Source organism: Peromyscus leucopus, chromosome 1, assembly GCF_004664715.2.
Source record: "Peromyscus leucopus breed LL Stock chromosome 1, UCI_PerLeu_2.1, whole genome shotgun sequence".
NCBI classification, from domain to species: Eukaryota; Metazoa; Chordata; class Mammalia; order Rodentia; family Cricetidae; genus Peromyscus; species Peromyscus leucopus.
This window is the reverse complement of record NC_051063.1, coordinates 181,075,594-181,092,016: the sequence shown is the minus strand read 5'-3', so window position 1 is coordinate 181,092,016 and position 16,423 is coordinate 181,075,594. Positions and strand designations below refer to the sequence as shown.

Below are 16,423 nucleotides of genomic sequence, written 5' to 3'. Positions count from 1 at the left end.
GGTGGCATGGTTGTGAGAGTGATGCCTTTTCCTCTACCCAGGCCCTCAAAGCCTGTAGTAGGTGTGAGAGCTGTCCCTAGGTCATAAGAGCAGGAGAGCTGTTTGTACCCCTCACCAGCTGCAGCATTCGGGAGAGTGGACCCTATACCTTGCTTGGACAATACAGTAGGGCTGGTCATGGAGTGCTAGGTGTAGAGCTAGGCCAGAAAGTGTGAAAGGAGAAGAGACCCTGTCCTTGTTCCTTGCTGTCTAGCATGAACTAGCTGCGGAAATGCTTAGAGAGCTCAACCTGGTGGTGAGAATGGAGGACAGCTGGTGGGCTGACCAATCATGCAACCACCCAGGCACAGAATGAGGGCCATGAGTTGGCTAGCTCCAACATCCACCCCATTAATGATCTCCTGAAGCAAGTGAAGGGGCTGGTCCTGCATCTCCAAACCTGTAGGATCTCCACAACACAGGATAACAACAGGAGATACAAGAAGAATCCCAATAAAGACTCACTATCATATCAATAGCAAAGCAGAAACCAGAAGTTTCGAACAAGACAAATATCTCTTTGCAATGAACACTTGCAAGAAATGATATATGGACTAATGGGTATATTGTGTCATTCACTGTGTCATGCTATAGCATCTACTAAGAGACATTTTTTTCCTCTTTTTTCTTAAATTTTGTTTGGTTGGGTGGTGATGGTGGCACACACTTTTAATCCCAGCACTTGGGAAGCAGAGCCATGTGGATCTCTGTGAGTTTGAGGCCACCCTGGTCTACAGAGTGAGTTCCAGAACAGGCTCAAAGCTACACAGAGAAACCCTGTCTCAAAAAAAATGATTGATTTTATTTCTGGGGAGAGTTTGTAAGGACAGATAGCTGATACAAAGAGAGAGAGAGAGGTGAATGGGATCAACATGCATGATGTGAAAACCACAAAGAAAAAAACCTTAAAAAATAAGAGCTTATTGGGCAGTTTGTTACTATGCTAATTTAGTAGAATAATAGCGTTTGTTTTCCCCCTAGGGTTTATGTAGCTCTCTAGTCATGTATCCTTGTCCCCGATGTTTGTGCCTGGCACAGGTTCCATCTTGTAAACTGGGCTTTCAGTTCAGTCATGTATTGGTTGGTCATGACATTATTGCACCATGCCTGTGGTTTGTGTTAGCTCTCAGCATTCATACCTAGGTAATACTTATGATGATTTCTATCACTGTGAAATCTATCCAGTAGGATTGAAACTTTCAGCCATATTTCTCCATGTTCTGTGACTTAAGTATATGGCATCTTCTGCAATAGAGTGTTATCACATATGAATCGTAGACCCCTAAAAATTACAGGCTGTTGACGTTGTTCTTGGTTTTCCTCAATTTATTTCTTAACTTCTCAACCCATAACCTTCTCCACTTTAGAGTACTTAGCAGAGGAACATAGTCACATCTGAGGAGAATATCTAATGAAGCAGGAGATCACTAGAACACTTAGTATAATACAATAAAAATTAAACTTAAAAGGATGCCTTGAAAATATTCTGGGGAAAATGAAAAAATCTAGACCAAGTCACAAAATAAGATTTTTAGATTTTTAAAAATATTTTTTACTTTGAAATGTAACAAATTACACAATTTCCAATTTCTCTTTCCTCCCTCTGCCCCTTCACTTGGACACCCTTCAATCTTTCTCAAATTTGTAGTCTGTCTTTCTTTAATTGTTGTTACAACATACACATAAACAAATACACATGAATATACATATGTAAACATGTATGGTCTTAAACGTAAAAATATACATAGTTAGTCTGTTGAGAGCTGCTGATAGCAAAGGGCCATGGGAGTATACAGCAGGTGACAACTAGTGTTCAAAAGGTCAACCTGTCAGAACAAAAGTCCTGGTAGAGGACTAAGCCATCATGCAAGGTGTGTTGGAAGTATTACCTTTTGAATGATTTGGCTGTTTCTTGTAGATTTCTTGTGCAATTACAGCTATGGTATCTCCCCATTACCAATCATCTTCATGTAATGTATATATGTAATCTCATGATTATATCGCAACCTATTGGGCACATATATCTGTGGGTGGTCAGGAACATGAGTTTTCATATAGCTGTATAATTTTGATATGTAGAAAATATACTAGGATATGTTTCATAGCCAGATCCACAGTCCCATGAGACTCTAAACACTTCAAGCCTGCTTTGTTCGTTTTGCTCAAACACAGAAAATAATAATCTCTCCTCAGTCTAAAATACTGCGTGTATTTAGCTCATTTTTACCTCAGAGAAAGTTCAAACTAGACTAAAGGCCTTTCTAAATAGATCATAAGTTTAAAACTTTGCAGTTACACACAAGATCGGAGTTACGGGTGTCTTACCAGAGTTCCTGACACAAAACACCCTAAGAAAGGCCTGCCAGGGCTTTCAGGAGCCCAGTGCCAGTGGTGTGATGCCTTGCTTAGCTTTGGTGCAGTGGGGAGGGGCTGCGACCTGCCTAGGCTCAGTGTGCCAGGCTCTGCTGACTCCCCACGGGAGACCTTGATTTGGGGGAAGTGGGGATGCAGGGTGGCTTGGGAGGGAGGGCTGGGGGGTGGGAGGTGGGAGGAGATGGGATCTGTGTGTGGAATGTAGAGTGAGTAGAAAATTTCTTAATACAGAAAAGTGAAAAAAAAAGAAAGAAAGTGTGCGCGCGCGCGCGCGCACACACACACACACACACACACACACACACAAGCGCATACAAGAAAGACCTGTCAGTTCTTCACTTGCCAAGTCTGCTGCTAACAAGCTATGTCTCAGAGTTTGTTGCACTGGGCACTGTGCCCCCTCCCTCTGGTCCTGAGGCTTTGGAACCTTGACTTACCATGGTAATAGTTCTGCTCCTTATAGTCTATCCTAGAAATGTGCTGTGACCTTGAGGATTTTGAAGCTTTTCTCAGAACTGCAAAAAGTCTCCTGTTAGAAATGTAGGGATTGTCAGGCAAGAGAGGAGCGAGGAATGAGAGCAGGAAAAGAAGCTGTAGATTTAGAAAACTAAAGTAGAACAAAGAGAAAGCAGAGAGAGGAATTATGGCCTACTTAGAACAATAAAGTGATGGACTGAAAGATCACAGTGTGCATAGATTTATTCATAAATAAGTAGTCTTCTTCACCAGTTGTTGCATCTTCCTTGGACTCTGGGAGAAAGCTTTTGTGTCTGGACCCTAGTAGCTTTTATTATTAGTCCATATACAGTTTCTCCTATGTATAAGACTTCAATGCTGATTACTTGTATTGGATGAGCAATTGGAGGGCTCCTACCAGGGGAAGACTATTTCACCCAATACCTATCCTTTCTATTGGTAGAAGTGTAGGGCCCTACCCCGCCCCCCCCCCGTTTTGGGTAGCTATTGCCTTGCTTACTGACCTTGACCTTGATGTATGTCCTCCCTATACTAATCCCCTGCCAGTTTCCTCCTTCCAGAATGCTTATGGGAGTTTCCTTGTTTGTGTATCCTGCATATTGGACGTTAACAGCTTAGATGCAAGAATGTAGAATATAGGTAGCAAACTTCTGCCCTCCGGGGTTCTCCCATTGTGCTGTAAGCCTGTATTTAAGACCTCCTCCCTCCTTCAATGATATTCAACATTCTGCTGAGGCGAATGACCCACTGTCTCTTGTCTCTGTTTTTTGATCCACAGCCCATCGCTCAGACATGGTAAAAGGGTGGTGGTAGCATGGGTGTCACCGTTACATAGAAGAATAAATATTTAGAAGCTGGTTGGGAAGCACAATGGTTTAGTATAGTAGCAGTAGCATATTATCCTCTAAAATCCATAACCTCAATTGTTTTTGTTAAATGGCTACGCTTCGAGCATGAGGTATGTTTTCCCTCTCTAAATTAGAACTATTTCTTCATGTGCCACACTGGTACTAGAGGAACATGCCCAAAATGAGTGGCCTGCACTGCTACTCAGGGCCGGGAAGGCTATCAAGACCTAAACTGCAGCAGAACATGTTTGAGTCTGTGAGCTTACACCAGCCAGGGTCCATATCTGTACACAAATTTCTAAATGGTTTATTAAATTAAAAAAAATCAGATTCAGATATAGGGGTGAAAACCTGAGTGATCAAGGAAATAGGGAAAGCCACAGCTAACCTTACCTTATCAATTCCATGGATTCCAAAAATGAGATATTTTCTATCTACCCACACCTATATGCCTTGCTCTTCTGTCATCTGATTTACTCTCTCTGTCCAACTACACGACATCCTCTTTCTTTCCAGCTCTATCACTTCCTGTCTGGCTGTACAGACCTCCATACCTCCATGGTTAACTAGTGCTGGAATTTAAGGCATGTTCTACCACGCCTGGCTCTATTCCTAGTGTGGCCTTGAACTCACATAGATCCAGATAGATCCCTGCATCCCAAGTGATAGGATTCTGGTGTGTACTAACACTGCATGAATTTTTTGTTTACTTATAATGGCTGACTTTTTCCTCTGACCTCCAGGTGAGCTTTATTTATTATACCACAAATAAAATATCACATTTCCCTTTTTTGCCTAATTAAAAAAATTTAAAAAATTATAACTAGTATAAGAAAAACTATATACAATAAGTACAATAACTATATACAATATATGCAAGCAATAAGTACATCAACAATGTCTAGTCCATTTACATTTGACAAATTCAGAGAAAATATTCCATTATCTATCCTATTTTGGTGAGTCCAAAATGTACCTAATTCACGTTCTATCCTATCTTGTATTAACTATCATATGATGTCTTTCAAATTTATACACTTAACACCTCCTAATAAGTTTCTTTCCTTAAATTTGTAACAAGGAAAAGTGTAACTACAACTATCTAATCTCAACTCCCTCAGAGACCAAAAGAGGAAACAATATTACCTAGTAAAACAGGAAGTGCAACCAAGTGACTTCCAAAAAATGTGAGTTAATGCAGAAACAGCCAGCTTCCTGAACAGTCACCTGAGGTTTCTCTGCAATATTGGGGTATCATCTTTGGCCTACAAGCTTAGAATATCTGACAGACTCATTTGTGAAGTGGGATATAAACAAGGCCTAGAGCTCAATCCCACATTTGGTTCAAGAATTTCATGTACCAGATAAACTTGAATTTCACCAATGTCCTGTCATGATTCAGGAATTTAAATTCTGGAAATTGCTGGTGTTTTGGAATTCTGCTGCCTATTCTTCTCGGCTTATGGATGGTTTCATCTTGGCATCCCATTTTTCTCTGCATCCCATTCTTCTCAGCTTGTGGGTGGCTTTATCTCCTTATTAAATTCCAATCTACCATTGAGAGGTTAGACTCCATCAGCTTAGTTACTCCTTCAAGAATAACTGTTTAAGCTACTGCTCCACTGCACACCAGAAGCCATCTGTCCACTGCCTGTTCAGCTCCCTTCAAAGAAAGGGCCATTGTACCTTTACCAGTGTAAATCCACTTCAGCAATGGTGCCATATTGTCCTGGCCTCAGAAGACATCTGTTGCCAAAGCTGCAACCACACTAGTTTGGCAAGGATCAGTACATTTTTTATTGTCCTGATCGTCCATTTTGGACAGCATACTGTCAGCAATCTATGCAAGGGCAATTTCTTGCCCAGTGGCTAACTTTTGTCACAATGAAAGTTAACTCCCTATGGAGGTTCTTCAATGCCCATATCTTCTCTGAAGTAGATTGGTGTCGCCAGGAGCAGACAAGTCTCATAGTCATAAAAATGACTGTTTTAATAACATAGGAAAAATCTGTTATTAAAATATATTAAATGCTATATTCTATAGATCTCTGAAATGTTTGAAGATGACCTGTCTATCTAAAATATATCTTTTTTGACCTTGAAAACATATCTAATATGACTACAAGTTCAATTGTAATGACTACTTTCATTTCTTTATATCATAATATTTGGTAATAATAACTTTCAAGGATTAGCAAATTGTGTTACATTGTTAAATGAGCTGTATAGGTACAATATCTTGAAAAAGATTAGAAACATATGTACATCAATTTCTACCAAAATCAATCTCAAATTTGTGTATAAATATATATATATATATATATATATATATATATATATATATATATATATAATTTGTATACAATATCCAAAAATCCAATCCAATTAAAATATTTAAAACCAGTAGTTGCCTTTTAAAAGCAGATTCAATAATCTACCTTTATATATATATATATATATATATATATACATATATATATATATATATATATATAATCTATAGCCTTTCCTTTTTTCTTTTCAGAGTAGATTCAATAATCTACCTCTTCTCTATATCCTCATTTTTATTTTTTTTTCAAACAAGAACCTTAAATCTGATCTCCTTCATTTAGTCTTTTATTGACCATTAACAAAAAACTGTAACCACCCATCCTAGACAATGACAATTATCCAAAACCCATTGAAAGACCAAAAATCACCTGCTGTACCTCTTGGGATTGTGGGCATAATGTACTTCCTGCTGTTTGTGGGTGAAAGCATCTTTAGGGGATCCTCAAAAGAAAAATTTGGAGTTAATTGTCAAATCCTGGGAGAGGTAGCTGTATCATTTGTTGTCCAGTCTCTGTATAATACAAAAGTGCAGGACTTATCTCAAGTCCCCACTCGAATATTCTATGAGGCTGAATCATCTCAGCTAGACATCTCAAAATTGTCCTGAGCAGTTTTTACTCTAAATATGATCTTTGGGTGACATTTGTCTGCTTAGTGGTATTATTATTTTCCATGTGTATTCATCATTGTGGGGCCCCATCATCATTTTGAAGATCTCAAATTTGTTAAGTGTGGTCTTGACTCCCTACAAAAAACTGATAGAGACTCTAATACAAATGCATGTATAGGCAGTTAAATGAAGACTCTTTTCTACAATTAATTAGTACTCTATATGACTATTAATATCATAACAAAAAGTTGAAAAAATATATATTAATCTTATAAATATTGATATAAAATTCATACCATTAAAGAATCAAAATAGAACCAAAGAACTGAGATTAGTGGCAATAGAATAGTCCATTAATTTTGGTTTTCTTCTGTCACATATCAAATGGCTTTTGTGACATGATACATAAATTTTGTGTTTTACTTTTAATAAACATGCTTGAGTTCAGAAAATGAGAAAGCCATTCTCCAACTCCAAAGCCAGTTTTAATTTTTAATTGAACTGGGACTACACAAAGACCATTTGTGTTAAGTGTCTTTAGAGAAGAGCAGAAACAAACATTTTGAAAGACTTATGAAATTTTATATATTGTGTGGGGTTTGATGTGTGATTTAAGCTTTAGTAATGTTTCTTTTACAAATGTGGGTGCCCTTGTATTTGGGGCATAACTGTTCAGAATTGGGACTTCATCTTGTCAGATTTTTCCCTATGATAAATATGTAATGTCCTTCCCAATCTCTGTTGATTGACTTTAGTTTGAAGTCTATTTTTTTAGATATTAGGATAGTTACACCAGCTTGCTTCTTAAATCCATTTGATTGGAAGGTCTTTTCCCAGCCTTTTATCCTGAGGTAGTGTTTGTCTCTGAATTTGAGGTGTGTTTCTTGTATGCAGCAGAAGGATGGATCTTGTTTTCATATCCATTCTGTTAGCCTGTGTCTTTTTATAGCTGAATTGAGACCATTGATATTAATGGATATTAATAAACCATTATTGTTAAATTCTGTTATTTTTTGTTGGTCATGTTGTATGTTTCCCTTCTTTGGTATTTGTTGGTGTGGGACTATCTATTGCCTGTGTTTTCGTGGGTGTATCTAACTTCCTTAGGCTGGATTTTTCCTTCTATTGCTTTCTGTAGGGATAGATTTGTGGAAAGATATTGTTTAAATATGGTTTTATCATGGAATATTTTGTTTATTCTGTCTACATTGATTGCTAGTTTTGCTGGATATAATGGTATGAGTTGGCATCTATAGTCTCTTAGTGTCTGTATAACATTTTTCCAGGATTCTGGCTTTTAGAATCTCCATTGAGAAGTCAGGTGTTGTTCTTATTGGTCTGCCTTTATGTGTTACTTGGCCTTTTTCCTTTGCAGCTCTTAATATTTTTTTCTTTTTTCTGTATGTTTAGTGGTTTGATTTTTATGTGGCAAGTAGAATTTTTTTTGGATCCAGCCTATTTGGTGTTCTGTAACCTTCTTGTATCTTTATACGCATTTCCTTCTTTAGGTTGGAAAAGTTTTCTTCTATGATTTTATTGAATATACTTTCTGAGCCTTTGAGTTGGTATTCTTTTCCTTCTATCCTTATTATTCTTAGTTTTGGACTTTTCATGATGTCCCAAATTTCCTGGGCATTTTGGGCCATGACTTTGTTGACTTTAGTGTTTTATTTGAATAATTAATATATGCTCCTTATAATTTTTAAAGAAATCTGTATTTCTATTTATCTTCAGTGAAGTAGTAGAAATAGGAAACTCTGGCAGAAAGAATAACATCAAAATATCATTTCTTATTAAAACAGTACAGAACATGAAATTAAAAAGCATAAAATTTGTTCAGAGCACTGTTATCTTTTCCTCAATTAAGATATTATGAATTCTCCAGTTTCATGGTAATGTACCATGTAATCAAGGGATGTTGCACACCCTACAAGACCTGGTATAGCAGGGAACTGAGTGCAAGGGAAAGACTGGGGGAGATGTGGGAGGCAAATGCCAAAATGAAGATGGGGACAGCTGGCAGAGGAGATGAATTTTGAATTGTAAGGTTTTTTTTTTGTAAATCTGTTCTGGGAGTCTTGAAATTGTGGGCTTGACTCATTCTTCTCATAATTTTGTGCAGAAATCTACCTTTGCGGAATGTACTGGATTTCTGCTCATCACAGGAGTCTGGAGAAGTGAAGAAATGACTGACATCAGTGCCACAGGCCTCACACAAGTATCAAATTACACACACCCATGGGAGGGATCTTTAGTTTAATTTTTTGTGTGTGAAGATTTTGCAGAATAGCTAATAGTAACATTGATAGTGGAAAGAAAACAGCACCGCACTGACTACACCTGGTTTCAAACCAACATAATGGTGAACTCTTACATTGACATGTTCAAATCCCTCCTTGGATTCTGTCTTTCTCTGTATGCCTCCACCCCCAATGAATAACCATTAACCACCTGTGTTGTAATGCAAGCCTTTTTCTTTAACATGGAGAACTGAATGGGCTTTCTTGACCTATACATAAATGTTGTTTTTCTTTTAAAAAACAAACATACATGTTAGAACGACAGTTTGTAGACTCCTGTAGCATGAATCTTAAAAGTTCTTATTAATAAAATCAAACCCAAGGCAAGTTATTGGGGTCCATGCTGGTAGATCAGAGAGACAGAACAAGCCACAGCTATCTCACCTTGCTGGATCCTCAGCTGGTCTTGTCTCCTCAGACTGGAGGCCTCTGAGTCCTCTTCCCGATGGCTCTCAGCTGAACTGCAGCTGGAAAGCCTGAAGCTTAACCAGCCACATGCTTAACCAGCCAAAATGCTTCTAGTTTCTGGTCCTCACGCCTTATATATCTTTTTGCTTTCTACCACCACTCCCTGGGATTAAAGGCTGGCTTTTTGGGATTAAAGGCGTGTGTCACCATGCTTGGCTATTTCCAATGTGGCCTTGAACTCACAGAGATCCAGAGGGATTTCTATCTCTGGAGTGCTAGGATTAAAGGTGTGAGTGCCACCATTTTCTAGCCTTTGTATCTAGTGGCTGTCCTGTTCTCTGACCCCAGATAAATTTATTAGAGTACACAATATTTTGGGGAACACAATACCACCACATTTCCTCTCTTTTTGTCTAAAATTAAAAAAGCTTATAACTAATACAAGAAAAACTATCTTCAATAAGTATATGCCATATACAGTCAAGATTACATTAACAATGTCTAGTCCATTAACATTTGACAGATCCAGACAAAAAACTCCATTATATATATTAACAATGTCCAGTCCAGTAACATCTGATAAACTCAGACCAAAAAATTTTCATTACTTATCTTATTTAAAACAAGTAGTTCCTTTTTAAAAGTAGATTCCATAATCTCCCTTTATATCTTATCATATCCATATTTTCTCTTTTTTCTTTTCATAATAGATTCAGTAGTCTACCATTTGTCATTTTTATATCTTCCCCTTTTTCTTCAGTGTAGATTCAATGATCCACCTATTTATCCTATTATTTCTTTATCTTTTTTCTCAGAGTAGATTCAATGATCTATCTCATATCTATATTCTCTTTTTCTTTTTGCTTTCTAGGGGTGAAGATATCTTTAGGGAATCTTGAAAAGATGTAGATGTAACTAACCGTCTTATTAAATAAGAAACACAAAAACAATGTAAAAGAGAAAGCCGAGAGGTCAGAGCTCAGAGCTAAAATCTCACCCTTCCGCCTGCGGTGTCCCAGCTTCCCGAAAGAGAGCTACTTCCTGTCTGTACGTCTTTTTTATAGTATTATTGTTCTGCCTTCTCATTGGTTGTAAACCCAAACACCTGACTGCCTCGTCACTGTCTGAATGTACAGCCCCCTAGGTCTTAAAGGCATATGTCTCCAATGTTGGCTGTATACCTGAACACACAGAGATCTATGGGATTAAAGGCGTGTGTCACCATGCTTGCCTATTTCCAATGTGGCCTTGAACTCACAGAGATCCAGAGGGATTTCTATCTCTGGAGTGCTAGGATTAAAGGTGTGAGTGCCACCATTTTCTAGCCTTTGTATCTAGTGGCTGTCCTGTTCTCTGACCCCAGATAAATTTATTAGAGTATACAATATTTTGGGGAACACAATACCACCACAGACTCCCTTGGGTCCATATACTCTCCCTAAAACTTAAGAGGAAAGAAAGAAAACAGCAAATCTTAAACACATACCCACACCTCCCTTTCAGTCACAGGTGACTGTTTTTCTTTTTTCGAGCTTATCTTCTGTCTCATGGCTCCATCAAAGTCTTAGCTTTGAAATCTTAGTCTGGGTAGAGTGATGATGGCATCTTTATTGTTGTGTTAATGAGGATAATTTCAGTCAGGACTGTAACAAGGAAGATGAGAGATGCTGTTTTCATCCTGTGCAGGGAGTGGGGTGGTAATATGAGAGGAATTTTCTAAAGGTTGTCTACCATGTATCTCTCTCTTTCCTCATTCCTGTTTGTCCATCTGCCCATACCTTCCATCCTGCTCTCTGTGTGCATATATCCCTTCCCACAGTAGATTCTAAGTTACTAACAAAGACTTACATTACTATAGTCTAAGACACAGACTTACAGATTTGTTTATGTCATCAAAGTTTCTTGCATCTAAATGAATCCAATCAAATCTTTTCAGCTCAATGGTGTATACAGGGTGGCCATGGAGGATGAGTGTTCAGTGCAAATACTTTTCTGTGGCCAGGATCCCTCAAAGGACCTATGTTATATTTATATATAGTTATTCCATATTTTTAGTATTAGTGTCCTGCATGTAATTCTGCCTATCCTTATGGGTATCTTTGATAATCAATTTCAACAGGTGTTAGTAACATGCACAACCTGTGATTTTTTTTCCGCCGTCACAGATGTAGTTCTGTTCAAAGTCAGCAGACAGAAGATATCAGGTTCCACAAATCTATACAAAAGCCATGAAGGACCTGAAGACAATGGTTCACTGCATCAGTGGGAGATAATGAGAGAGATTTTAAAACTTAAACAGATGTGTGAAAAGCACACTTCACACACACACACACAAACACACAGGCACACACACAGAATGAGAGAGAGAGAGTGATGCTTGATCACACTCCCTCATTTGAATTCGGAAGATTCCAAATCTGCAATTACAAAGCCACTCAGATCTCAATGAATAATATAAGTATCTTTTTAATTTCCATGAACAAGTTATTTAAGATATTTGAAGCCCAGAATAACATATATCACACTATCACCTCCACAAAATACCTTCCTGTGAGTTCTTGATACCTAAGCAGTGCATAGTGGGTTGCTGTATGCAGATATGAAATGGAGAATGTAGTATAGATTTATGATTGAATGATCTCCACTCTTCATAGGGAAGTGATCACCATCTCCTCTACAAATTTACTCAAAGCTTCTATATTAGTACTTAAGATTATCTGCTGAGGAGTTTGTGCACTGTACAAGTCTTCAAGCATTACTAAAAATGATCAATAATGATGTCAGTCAGTAGATGCTTAATTGGATTTCTGAGATATACTCTCACACAACAGTCCCACAGAATTAGTGAAGAAGTTAGGGGGTATCTCGTGTACTACAAGAAGTTTAGCACAGGGCTCTGCCTGAGCTGTAATTACCTTGGTTTTTTTTGTGCTTCCAGATAATTTTGAGTCTGCCAGGAACACGCTGTCTCTCTTCTGCTTCTCAGTGTTATATCTGTGATTCCTCCTGGATTTCGGTGGCTAGTAAAGCCTTTATAATCATGGAAACTTCTAAAGTGTCTGTATGCCATGGAGATGGTAGGTTATGATTTCAGAACACTGCCATTATGACATCATGGGGTCCCATACTGGGAGAAGGGAGCATTGTGAAATTGATTATGGAAGATGTTGAAAGTGTGGGTTGTAGAGTTGCTTTTTTGTGTGAAACAGAGACTGATAAAGCTGTGAGTATTGAATAGCATCTTGGCTGGAGTCATGTTGAAGAAGGATATTAAGGTAAGTGGATCAGTTTAGAACTAAGAAAGAGGCAGAGGATGAGTAGGATAAGATGGCAAAGGAGGAAGAAGAGCAAGAGCAGGAAGAGGAGGAGGAGAAAAACAAGAACAAGTAGGAAGAGGAGGAGGAGAACAGAGTTCTCAAAGATACAGGTCCTCCTACACCAGTTACACTTGAGTTGGTACCTCATGCCTCACAAGATTGTTAATGTATGGTGAAAAACTCCAAGGAAAAAAGCAGAAAACATGCTGTTCCTGACTTGATCCCAGGACCAGGGCTTGAAGTACCACCAATCCCTGAGGCTGCCCCAGAACCAAGCTTCAAAATCCCACCAATCCCAAGTCACACTGGAAAGATCTGCACCCACCACCCCCAAGAAAAACTATATAAGCACTCTACCCTGTTCCATAAGATGCTGTTTCCCACCCAAGAGGCAGCCACCCTCCTGGACTTTTCCACCCAATAAATTGTTTGAGTGTGGTATGTCCTGCAGTGTGACACTTTTGCCAGAGTGAAGCCCGGGTTTAACAACTTTGAGTAGAATTTGAGTAGAGTGGAGCAGAACTGTGACACTTTCACTTGGGAGCCTATCTCCTAGAAGAACAAAGTTACAAAACTTCTCAGGACATGAACAGGGCTGTAAAACTTCTCCAGAGCAGAGAAGAGATGCAACAACTTTACTGGGGAAACTCTCCACTGCCTGAGCGGAATTCTACAATTTGCATTGGGGAAATATTTCCCTGGAGCAGAGCTGTAAGCTGCTACACTTACAGTGACTTTGTGGTATTCTTCGTCTTCTGAATGCCAGGGTACCTTTCCATCAGCAATGCTTACAGTTAGGATTTGGTTTCTGTTAGAAAAGAGAGTACACTGGTGACAACATAGTTCCACTTAAAGTCCTGGAGCCCACAGCCTTCTGGATTCTAGGCACAGTGTAGTGTCTGGTCTCCAAGGATCATTCACAGAAGATTATGTTGATGCCCAGAGCAGTGTGAACTGGATAGGAAAGTTTACAGAATTCATTCCAGCAGAGTATCTGTTTAAACTACCATAGATAGCACTTTTGTCCCCAGAGGTCAAAGCCAGGCTACCTTTTCTCTGATCAATGGTATTAGAAGTGTTGACTTGAGGACAAGACAGTGTTTGGCATGCACTCACTGAAACTCTCTTGGCAACATTTTTAGAGATGTGTCACAGAAATCATGGGCAACTGGGGTCATGGATCTTGAGAGAAAATCTACACCTGCTGTTGTATCACAGTTTTCTCTTTCATTGAATCATTCCATCTAGCAGGGAATCTCCTTAATCAGTGTCTTATTTAAAGTTTCTGTTGCTGTGAAAAGATACCATCACCTCAGCAAATATAAAAAGGAAAAAAAAGTAACTGGTATTGGCTAACAGGCTCAATGGTTTAGTGCATTAACACTATGGTGGGGAGCATGGAGGTATGCAGGCAGACATTGTAATGGAGAAGGTGTCAAGAGTAATACATTCAGATTGGCAAGAACCAGGAATAGAATTATACAAGGGGAAACTCAAGCATCAGAAACCTCAAAGTCCACCTCCAGTGACACACTTTCTCCACCATGGCCACACCACTCCAACAAGGTCAGACCTCCTAAGAGTTCCACTCCTTATAAGCCTATGATACCTATTTTCATTCAAACTACCACTAGCAGGAAGGCAAATGACTCAAAATGGCCTCAGAAAATCCCTGATAGTAATGTGATTCACAATGTCCCTCTTTTCCAGAGTAAACAATAAAAGCAGAGAGACTCAGACAAGATAATACGCAAAAAAAAAAATCCTTGAGACAAGACCAGCTGCTTGGAGAAAGCAAAACATCAGAGCTGAATAGAATATGATTAGACAAACTGATTCACTTGGAAAGGACACTCTCTATCATTATGAGTTGTCTGAAGGCTTTGCAGTGTCCTCCATACCCAAGTTGCTCCCCCACAGGGAGAATTTCACATGATGGGCCCAGCAGCCAAGACTGATGCTGTCCTGACACCTGTCCTGCCAACACTGTGAAGACTACAGGAGCCTGGAATGATGGCAGTCTGGGTAATGGATAGTCTCTGTCATTTTTTAATAGATTTGGAAGTCTGCACTCAGGTACAATGTATCCTCAGATCTTTGATGACATTGATGACTGGACTAGCTATAGTTTTGTCAGCTTAGTAATAGATTGATCAATGAATTAATTAATTAAAGTGAATAAGTCTCTTTAAAAAAAGATAAACAGGTTCTAAATATAGACTTACCAATGCTTTTCATTGGGCCAAAGAAATTTCAGTCCAATCTATACTTGGTTCTCTAGATAGAAAAGACAGTATGGACTTCAGGGAAAATTGATAATACTACAATTACTGAGACTATGGTTCTAAAAGTTCCAAATAAATTCATAAGTTTTAACTCCTGTTCCTAGTTTATATCTGTCTTAATAGGTTTCCACTTGGCTGACAGATACATCCAAGCATCATTTGCTGGTGACAACCTACTGCAAATGACTGTGAGCCCTGAACTTGCTGAAAGCTGATATGGACCAATTCAGCCGATATGCATACCATCTCTTCAGCTGATCAATAAAACGTTCCATCTTGTCTTTAACTAACATTCTTGTTTTCCAGGGCCCTAACAACAATGTATCAATGTCAGCAGGAAGTAATCACAGAAGAGAAAACATCACTCTTGCCCCCCCCCCAATGTTAGATCAAAAGGGAATTTCTTGTCATAGGGAACCTGAGATAAAGTAATAACTGGTCCCCATTCTCATTTCCAAGTTCCTTCAGGATAAGGAACTTTGTCAGCCATCACAGGCCTTTTGACCCTTGTGCTTCTGCTAATTACTGTTGGCTCTTATATCACTGATGTATTAACTGAATGATGATTTGTGTCTGGGCACCACTAAACTGAGGATGCTAGAATTCTAATATCCACCTCTGAACCCATGATACACTTGCAGATGGCAAAAACTGAATAAGGGAAGCTCACTTTGCCTTTGATATTGGGAAACCTCTTATGTTATGGTCCAATTAGTCTCTGATATGATCTACTACCCTGGTGTTAAAGTCTTTTACCAAAAGCAACATCTCCAAGATTGGAGTTGATATACAACTCAAGGGGGGACTGAAAGGACCAAGCAGATGCCATAACAGGCTGCTCAGTCTTCTCTCAGAGATCAGGCCTCAATTTCACTTTCCTGAGACTAAGCAAGCAGTCTCTGGGAGGGCCGTGAACAAAAGACATAGTCCTTGCAGTAGCTCCCTTTCTGCATGTACTCTGACTGTTCAACATTCAGCCGATGTTTACTGTCTGGGACCCCTCACCAACTTAGAGTTATGTGAATGAGTCAAGGCCAGAGCCTGGGCCACTGAGTCAGCCCCCACAGTCAGTACATGCTTGGCCAGGCAGCCCCCATGATGGCTCAAGGACAAAGTCTGGGACTTGTGCTGGACTGCCACAAAAATGCTAATTGTAACCACCAACCAGTAAATTCAAAGGTTACATGCCCTCACCCAATTAAAAGAGAACAGAGATAAAAATAAACCAATTTGAGTTGCACCCATGCAACCCCCCCCCAACCACCCTGAAGGGCTTATGGTTTTTGCCTTTAAAAAGCTAGCCACACAAAGAAAGAGCAACTCCTCCCTGCCTCACTCTATTGGGTGCAGGAATGAGTTCCCTGTCTAGACTTGTATCTACAGAATAAACCTTGCTGTTGCATTCTGGACATCCAAGGTCTTTAGTGGTCTCTTT

The 16,423-nt window shown here is 39.1% G+C and overlaps 1 long non-coding RNA gene across 1 annotated transcript; it reads right to left on the bottom strand.

Moving 5' to 3' along the window:
- Positions 1-8,427: 8,427 nt before the first annotated feature.
- LOC119087773 lies at positions 8,428-12,457 on the bottom strand. Its single transcript, XR_005091252.1, has 4 exons — positions 12,302-12,457; positions 11,526-11,640; positions 10,873-11,029; positions 8,428-8,847 (listed from the first exon to the last, which is right to left on the bottom strand). It is a non-coding gene; the product is annotated as an uncharacterized LOC119087773 (long non-coding RNA).
- Between the last annotated feature and the right edge of the window lie 3,966 nt (positions 12,458-16,423).